The 10,084-nt window shown below is 43.1% G+C and overlaps 1 protein-coding gene across 1 annotated transcript in view; it reads left to right on the top strand.

The window, feature by feature from the left end:
* The first annotated feature begins 4,960 nt into the window (after positions 1–4,960).
* LOC124788416 (UDP-glucosyltransferase 2-like) overlaps positions 4,961–10,084 on the top strand; it is a 41,614-nt gene continuing 36,490 nt past the window's right edge. The window contains exon 1 of the mRNA XM_047255681.1: positions 4,961–5,078. The gene's annotated coding sequence lies outside the window, so the exon portion shown is untranslated. The remainder of the gene's footprint in view (positions 5,079–10,084) is intronic.

Here is a 10,084-nt window from a genome sequence, read left to right as displayed (position 1 = left end):
GAAGCGGGGAGTACTGTACTGTCAGGTAGATAAACACTAATAGAAGAATGGGTCGGACACGATAGCTCAGTAACTTATAACGTGGAGTAATCAATCGTTGGATGTCATCTGAGAACAAATCCACCCCGGAAATTTTAGCCCTTCCAAACATGCCTGCCGCGCGGGATTAGCCGAGCGGTCTGGGCGCTGCAGTCATGGACTGTGCGGCTGGTCACGGCGGAGGTTCGAGTCCTCCCTCGGGCATGGGTGTGTGTGTTTGTCCTTAGGATAATTTAGATTAAGTAGTGTGTAAGCTTAGGGACTGATGACCGTAGGGGAGGGGGGGGGGGGGGGACGTCCCATAAGATTTCACACACATTTGGACATTTGGACCAAACATGCCTACGTCGACTGCTGGTGACGTAAGTGGAAACGTGAAGGAACGACCACAGCTAATCCAAAACGAAGAAGAAGTCATGTAAAGTCGAACAGGAACCGTCGAACACTGTGGAGGGTAGCTGTGCAAAATCGTATGAAATCAGAGGACGGAATGACATGTGAGGTCCATAATACTACCAGCACTCCAGACAGCACAATGACTGTGCGTGGGGAGTTAAAAACAATGATACAGTGGTCGAGTCACCATGAACCACCCATTTGTGTAGTTAATGCAAGCGACGCTTGAGGTACTGTAAGGGTAGCTAATGAACCACCCTATAATCAGTGGCAATCCCATGGAAGGGTTTGAGTTTCACGAATGTCTCCAGAATGTTAGCTGTCATCCTGTGTAGTGCCAACAGTGAACTATGGAGGAGGTGGTGCTACAGTATCGGGGTGTTTTTCGTGGCTGGGGTGTGGTTCCCTTACTGCGATTAAGACAAGGCTAATGCGGCAGGATGTGAATACATTTTACAGCATTCTGTACTGCGTACAGTAGAGTAACATTTTGGAAACGACGGTTTTTTGCATCAACATGACAACGCACCCTGCCATAAAGCAGCATCTGTGAGGCAATCGCTTGTGGACAATGACATTCCCAGAATGGACTGGCCGGCCCAGATCTCTGACCCAAGCCCAATGGAACACCTTTGGGATGAGTTAAAAGATCAGTTCCCCTCCGGACTTTCTCTGGTTTTGACCCTTGAGGAATGGGCTGTCATTCCACCACAGACATTTAGACTTCTCACTGAAAGTGTCCTCAGCAAAACCATTATAAAGGCGAAGGGTGGAGACACCCCACAGTAATGTCTGCTAATAGGTGTCCAGATACTTTCGACCAGATAGTGTGTATGCAGTTTCGCGTCATAATGCTTGACTTCATTGCCAGAGTAATAATTAAAAGGAGAGGTCTTATGGCACGGCACAATGTGTTGACTAACGGTGAAATTTGATGCACTAATCTTGTTATAAATTCGGGCGCTATGACTTGAAAATGGAAGTTCTAATGACCCTCCATTGGCCACTAGAAAAATTTTTACTCCTGATAAGAGCAAAAAGAACAAATAGACTGGCAGCCTCGAAACTTTCCACTGCAAAATTGATTATCACTACTGTTACCTACTCTTACCAGGTCTTTTTTCCTTCCTAGTGTTAAACGATTTAAAAAACCTGTCCTTTGGTGTTACTTTTGAATATGAAAATTGAAATTGACTTTTTCTTCAAAAATAAAATATTAAGTGATGTGGCTCTTAATTACTGTCTTCTTGGCTGAAAAAGAGTAAATTATTAATTTTGCAATAATGCGTGGCGTCTCCGGAGTGCAGTCGAGTGCACCCAAGGTTCAAGATCTGCGTCGTAATGTAGCTCTGAAAAATTCTAGACGCTGTTATTGAAGAGCAAGTCAGACGGATACGATTCTCAACAACTATGATAGCCTGTGATGGTAGGGCAATTTTCGCTTTTCACAAAAGAGAATCTGTTCATTCCAAAAGACCGTGTTAGTAAACAGGGATCGCACAGTACTACCTAGCATTCAGAATCCTGTATTCTGTTTGTTTGCTTGCACTTTGTATCGTAATTACGAGGAGAGGAAAAATGGCCATAATATTCACTACAGAAATGCGAAAAAATTTTATCTTTTAAGATAACAATTTTTATTTCATAAAAACGTTCTTCTCAGTGCTCAACTATTTCGTAGGCTACTCAGCTTCTTACAAGAGCATATATTGACAAAAATTAATATTTTATGATATCTCGCAGCAATGGCGGCTGTCATTTCTTTTAGTAGAAGTACATCTCCTTTGCAAATGTGTCCTTCCTTAGTCAAGTCTACTCTTAGGAAAAAAATCGGTAGTAAAGTCACGGAATACACAAGTTTTTTAAAAAGTCACGGAACGCTACAAGCCAACGATTTTATTCACAAAGCTGCGCTCTCGCAGGCGGAAGTGATAACTCAGGTTATTTATAAATGAGAGTTATATCGTTGGTTGTATTGTATAATGTTCCAATTGCGATGTAGACTTGCTGTTCTCAAATGACGGGTTTACAGTATTTATTATTGCAAAAGTCTTTCGAGCCGTCGCAGCACTCTGTATTTGGATGTATGCGACAGTGTGTACTACACGTTATGAAGTGATACTATAATGTATAGCTCCAGGTGTAAAGTATGTGTGTATTGGGATTGAATATAATATTTTACTCAACTCATCCACAGAGGTGCAATCAGTCATACTTCGAAACGAATGAGTCTGAGTCTCAATATTAAAAATCTGGCTTGCGTTCGTTATCCCTGTCATACAGGTTACTTAGGAAATGCAAACTTCATTCAAATTTCAATAGAGCAACACTTATTAGAGTTGTATTCTTTACATTTAGTGATTTCGAATGCACTGGAGCATGTGATATCATCTCACCGCGCTTTTTACTGTTTGTTCCGGAAAACATTATCGTAGCATCCGGTCATCGACCGTAACTTACGTGGTATCTTCACGTGCCAGTATCTCGGCTATGTTGCTTGTTATGATAACTGCGAGTGAACAGTGATAAAGTAACGCTACGCGTCTCAGGAGCCCACGGACCCCGCATTGATCTTACGACGTCGCACTACTCGGATTGTCCGCCACACTTGGCGCACGCTCGTCTCCGCGCAGGCCCACGTCATCATCAGTGTTCTGCCAAAAGGCAGGCTTTCACATGGTAGTTCTCCTGGCCGTCCGGTCTTCTGCCATCCTCTTCAAGTCTGCATAATTTCCTCTTCCCTTTATGTCGTCTATCATCTTGTACCTCCTTCTTCCTCTCAGTCTTCTCCCACAAAGCAATCCTTCCAAAGCATCTGCAAGCAAGCACTCCCTTCTCAATGAATGTCCCAACCACTTGTCAGCAGACAACTTCTCTCACCAACCCTTTCCAAAACTCTTTCATTACTCATTCTTTCCATCCAGCTTATTCTCTCCATTCTCCTCCACATCCACATCTCAAATGCTTCTAACCTTTTTTCATCCTCTCTTCTCAGCGTCCATGTTTCTGCCCCATACAGTGCCACACTCCAGACAAAACATTTGTCAAGCCTTTTCTTTAGACCTTTATCTAATTTGCCACATAAGAGTCTTCTCTCTCTGTTGAATGGCTCCTTCGCTATGGCAATTCGAGTTTTCACCTCCTGGTGACATCTCAAGTCTTCAGTTATTGTGCTTCCGAGATATTTAAATTCACTTACTTGGCTAATGGTAGATTGTCCTATTTTAATATTGGACAGTCTGCGTCTTGTACTGATGACCATACTCTTTCTTTTTGCTTTGTTTATTTGCATCCCATATTCCACACAAGCTTCATTCAGATCTTTGGGCATGTTATTCACTGTCCGCTCACTTTCTGCCACCAATACCATGTCGTCAGCAAATCTTATACATTCTATTCTCTTTCCACCAATACATATCCCTCTTTTCCCATGTAAGCTTTTCGCAATAATCTCTTCAAGGTATGCATTAAACAACAGTGGGGAAAGGCAACAACCTTGTCTAACACCTCGTCCAATGCTGCTTCATTCTGACATTTCATATCCAATCCTTATCCTTACTTTCTGGTGTAAATATAGATTCTGTATCAATCGTCTCTCGTTCCAGTCTACTCCTTTCCTCTTCAAGATATCCATCAGCTTGTTCAACTGAAGTCTGTCAAAAGCCTTTTCTAAATCTATAAAAACAGCAAAGATTTCTCTACCCTTTTCCATATATCTTTCCCCTATAGTTCTTAGCAGGCCAATAGCGTCTCTTGTTCCTTTTCCTCTTCTAAATCCGAACTGCTCCTCTACAATCCCTCTATCCAGCTTGCCATATAACCTTCTATTCAACACTCTCAGCAAGACTTTAGCTGCATGAGAAATTAGACCGATGGTCCGGTGCTCTTTACATTTTTTAGTGTTTCTCTTTTTCTCTGTTGGTATCATAACTGCTGCAGCGAAGTCCTCAGGCCATTTCCCTTTCTCATATATCTCGTGACAGAGGTAGACTATTTCTTTTCTTGCCTTGTTTCCCAGACTCTTCAACAGTTCTGTTGGCAAATCATCTATTCCACATGCCTTCCTATTCTTCATCTCCTTCAGCGCATTTTCTACTTCTGCTTCTAAGATGGTAAATCCCTTTCCATCTTCCGGCACATATTGCTCCTCTTCAACCTTAATTTCGCTTTGCATTTCATCCCCTTTATACAGACATTCAATATATTCTTGCCATCCGTTAAAACCTCCTGTAGTTCTTCTGCTAGAGTACCAGGGCCCACGATAAATCAGTATGTAATTGAAAAGGCACCCACTAAAGGCCCTAACTTCGTCATCCGCTGTCGAGAGGTTACATGTATTTAAACGCGTAATCTAGAATCATTAAACTTTTTTGAAATAGTTACTCCCTCCCTGCGCTGGCACTCGTAAGATCTACAGTGTCACGTGCTGTGACGTAACGCTCCACGGCTTTCTCGTGGGCCTCGACGTGTCTGCTCGTCGCGCCGCGTTATAACGGTCGACGAAGCTTTAGGAGGCGGCAGCGCACGGGCCATCAGCAGCGCGAGTGGAAGGTATACACACAACACAAAGCACGGTCGAACCTTCACGCACTCGCTCCTTACACGTAGCCGACGTGCACGGACAAGCATCGTCAGTAACTGAGGTTAGTGGACACCTTATCATACATACTGCTTTATAGCAGCAAATTACAAGCGAAGGCTGAACTTGATAAAGCCTTTGGAGTGAATAAACGTCTGTCACACTGTTATCAAGTGCGAGTGTTGAATGAACTGTAACAGAAGCCCGAGCAATAGGGGACTGATGTACTAGGACAAGTATTGAAACTATGAAATAGTGCATTGATAATGGCTAGGCAGTAGCCGAAATCTAGATTTGCTTTAATAAAACCTGAAAGAATAGGAAGGACTGATTGCTATGCTCTATCACTTTGAAAGTCATATCACGGTCGTTGAGTGCATCCACATTCCTAATGGAAGGTACCTTGATGAAGTAAATTCATTCTAATGAAATTCTGTCCGCAGCTCGTGGCCGTGGGGTAGCGTTCTCGCTTCCCACGCCCGCGTTCGATTCCCGGCGGGGTCAGGGATTTTCTCTGCCTCGTGATGACTGAGTGTTGTGTGATGTCCTTAGGTTAGTTAGGTTTAAGTAGTTCTAAGTTCTAGGGGACTGATGACCATAGATGTTAAGTGCGCTAGTGCTCAGAACCGATTTCTAATGAAATTCTGTTTCTCGCTGACTCTGTCCATAATTTCAACTACTTCCTTCAGCACGTCTCCACAAAACCCGCACACCTTATTCCATCCATTCATTCGCTGCCGTTTTATATTCTTTACATATTTTTATTGCTAATCTCAAATGTTTTTGTTGTAATGTACATATGTAATACCACTACTACACTCGTACATAAAGACGCTGTTTAGCATTGTCACCAAAAATCTGTTTTTGACCGATGTACTTCAAATTCTTACACGATAATATAAAAACATGCAGACGGACATAAGTTACATATTTGAGTATGTATAATATATCTAAATATAATATATGAGGGGGGGAGGGGGGAACGTTGTTAGCAATAACCTCGAAAAGTTCTTGACCGTTTTACTTCAAATTTTCATCCTATACTCATATAAAAATTCAGACTGATATAGGCTGTCAAATTATTTGAACAACAATGTACAGGTTTTATGTTCAAAGCGATTGCTAGAAAGAAACTGGGTAGTGTGCTGTAAAAATGTGTGGTTTTGCCTTCTTCCTCGCAGTGGGTTTTAACAGAAAGCAGGAAGTTCTATTTACGGCTTATGATTAGACTACTACTATGGCATGTAAGTCGTTAAAAACTTTGCAGCCTTACCCGCTCGCGGATTGAAACTACATACTGATATCGAAACTACTACCCACAGAGATACAGCCTCTGGAAACGTCTCTCTCATATCCTACTTAACAACGGTTCCAATCGATCTATCAACTCATTTTAAGCCATTTCAGTTTCCAGTCAGGATTTTGTTTACAAAGAGGGGGGGGGGGGGAGAGAGAGAGAGAGAGAGAGAGAGAGAGATTAGGTTCACTAGTGTTCTTTCTATATGGACTTGTTATTCTTCATATGCTAGGATTTCCACGTACACGCACAATAATCGATAAAAATATCAACATTACAAACATACAGGTACTCTGCAAATCACCTTGGGTATGTGGCTAAGGGTACTTCGTGCATATTACCCTGTTCAAGAACGAATGTTTACTAGGCATTTTTTCCTTGTTTTGGTCCATATTACCACCTCTGAAAGTTGGCTGTCCTACAATCTTAGCAACAACAGTACCAGTACGTGTATTCAGTTGTCAAGAGGTATAACTTTCGACTCGTTCTTTTCCGAACCAGGGAGCCCCTACCTCTAATTGATGCATTCATCCTTCTTCGTAATCTTGGAAAGTTTGTAAAATCATGGACTCACCCTGTATATACATACATTTTACAGGCGAAAGCGGCTATGAATTTGAAATTCTGTAACATTGCTGGATGACGCTTCCGAACGTGCGTTCGTACGTAAAACTTGATCTACTTAGTGCCCACTACAGCCTCTAGAGCTGTGTCGTATGAATTGCGAAACATGCTGTACTCGTATGTGTACGAAAGTAATAAGTTGGTAAACTCCGTCTTGGTTACAAACGTTCTCGGAATTTAATAGGAAACCTCTGTGATTTGCAGCGCGTCCATTGTAGTGTCTGCCTCGTGCTTGCTGAAAAACTCCTCTATGAAAGCGTTTATCTTCTTTTAGTCTTCTTCTCTTTTGTCAGTCCTTCCTGGTAAGTGCCGCAGGCTGAAAAATCGTTCAAACGAGCGTTTTGTAAGCTACCTTTTTCGCTTGTGAATTGCCTTTGCTTCTCATTGTTCCAATGAACTGCAGTTTGTCATGTGCCATTCCTACAACTCTTACGATCGTTTCTCCTTATTCTGGGTGCATACTCCTAGAAAACTTGTGTTTGGCTATTGATAGTTTGCTAAGAGGGGAGAAGTTTTGCTCTCCCACTGCTGTGCGTCACCTCTATACCGATCAAGGTAACGTAGTATATATACTATTGAAATGTGTCCACCTTAATCATATTCTGTATCTCTTGGACTGAGTAGACTAGTGGTGTGATAACTGTTAATACTTTTACCTAAGCATTTTTTACATAAATAGATGGGAAATGTATAAAACTGAAAAGCCAAAGTCGATTGACAAATTATGAAGTCATATCGAAGTACACATACCAAGTGAGTGTTTTAAAGGTGACATTACCTAGTCTGTCGTGCACACAAACGGTTAGTTATAGATGAATATAGTGATCACTCGTAATTACGTATATAGTGCGTCTGTCGTGAGATCTGATTACCGTTCGTGAACTTATAAAGTGTTAGCTGATTTCTGTTTCACTTTTATCGTACTGCCCACTAATATTTATGAAATGTTTAAACTAGAAATGACAGAAATCATTATATCACTAAGTTTTTCCACCCAAGAGCTGTTAAATGTCATTTAGAAGGTATGCATATGATGACTGAATAGCAACATTGAGCTCATGGATGTTGGCTCTGACGAGACCCAGCAACCAGTAATCTTACAAAAAGGAAAAAAATTCACTTCCAGTGCTACTTAAAAATAGGCTGGCAGGAATGAAACTACTACTCCCAGCAGATTTTCTCTTCCATCAGAAAAATGTTGCACTTCAAGTGTCGTCATATATTGTTAAAAAATTACGTAGGTATCTCGATAATTTAAAAAATTATATCTATTGCTTCCACACTACCACTCATCCAAAACCTCGTATCGATATTTCGAACAGTTTATGAAGTGTTAGGAGCTCCCTTGTTACGTGAAAGGCACAATGTCGGTCTATCCTGATACCGATAACTTACAGCATTATACTTTTCCTAACCAATAAATTTTATAAAGGCATATATGTAGGTCTGTATTACACCAGGACGCTGCTATTTTTTGAAGCTTTATTCAAAAGTGGTACAGTTCGGCGATAAGCTTATTTTGACTATATCGCCATTTTCAAGCGACCTGCAATTATTTAGCGCTCTATGTATATACTATTTTTACTTTATATGTCTTGTTTTGAAACACTGTGTCGAATATTTAATGCATATCTCATCGTTGACGTTGTAATTGTCAAATATTTCTGCATATTCTATTTGTGACGCAGATAAAGTTCCTTGGTAACGGAGAAAGCAAGATATTTGTTCCCACATATACTCGATAACAGGTTACACTTACACAAACATGAATGCGTGTACAATGTAAAGCACGGAATAACTAAACAGAAACGTAAACCAAAGAGCAACACAGCTTTAAACTGCCACAGCACGGGACGTTTACGCGTCACTGTACATTTGCGAGGATAAAACGTCAGAAAAGGTCACTACATGACTTTCCCCCTTAGTGCTAATGGTAACACGAATTAAATGTCACACGCCATCCAACCCTCGTAACTACACTCCTGGAAATTGAAATAAGAACACCGTGAATTCATTGTCCCAGGAAGGGAAACTTTATTGACACATTCCTGGGGTCAGATACATCACATGATCACACTGACAGAACCACAGGCACATAGACACAGGCAACAGAGCATGCACAATGTCGGCACTAGTCTAGTGTATATCCACCTTTCGCAGCAATGCAGGCTGCTATTCTCCCATGGAGACGATCGTAGAGATGCTGGATGTAGTACTGTGGAACGGCTTGCCATGCCATTTCCACCTGGCGCCTCAGTTGGACCAGCATTCGTGCTGGACGTGCAGACCGCGTGAGACGACGCTTCATCCAGTCCCAAACATGCTCAATGGGGGACAGATCCGGAGATCTTGCTGGCCAGGGTAGTTGACTTACACCTTCTAGAGCACGTTGGGTGGCACGGGATACATGCAGACGTGCATTGTCCTGTTGGAACAGCAAATTCCCTTGCCGGTCTAGGAATGGTAGAACGATGGGTTCGATGACGGTTTGGATGTACCGTGCACTATTCAGTGTCCCCTCGACGATCACCAGTGGTGTACGGCCAGTGTAGGAGATCGCTCCCCACACCATGATGCCGGGTGTTGGCCCTGTGTGCCTCGGTCGTATGCAGTCCTGATTGTGGCGCTCACCTGCACGGCGCCAAACACACATACGACCATCATTGGCACCAAGGCAGAAGCGACTCTCATCGCTGAAGACGACACGTCTCCATTCGTCCCTCCATTCACGCCTGTCGCGACACCACTGGAGGCGGGCTGCACGATGTTGGGGCGTGAGCGGAAGACGGCCTAACGGTTTGCGGGACCGTAGCCCAGCTTCATGGAGACGGTTGCGAATGGTCCTCGCCGATACCCCAGGAGCAACAGTGTCCCTAATTTGCTGGGAAGTGGCGGTGCGGTCCCCTACGGCACTGCGTAGGATCCTACGGTCTTGGCGTGCATCCGTGCGTCGCTGCGGTCTGGTTCCAGGTCGACGGGCACGTGCACCTTCCGCCGACCACTGGCGACAACATCGATGTACTGTGGAGACCTCACGCCCCACGTGTTGAGCAATTCGGCGGTACGTCCACCCGGCCTCCCGCATGCCCACTATACGCCCTCGCTCAAAGTCCGTCAACTGCACATACGGTTCACGTCCACGCTGTCGC

Source organism: Schistocerca piceifrons, chromosome 3 (genome assembly GCF_021461385.2).
Source record: "Schistocerca piceifrons isolate TAMUIC-IGC-003096 chromosome 3, iqSchPice1.1, whole genome shotgun sequence".
NCBI classification, from domain to species: domain Eukaryota; kingdom Metazoa; phylum Arthropoda; class Insecta; order Orthoptera; family Acrididae; genus Schistocerca; species Schistocerca piceifrons.
The sequence above is the reverse complement of the archived record's forward strand: the minus strand, read 5'-3'. Positions and strand labels throughout refer to the sequence as shown.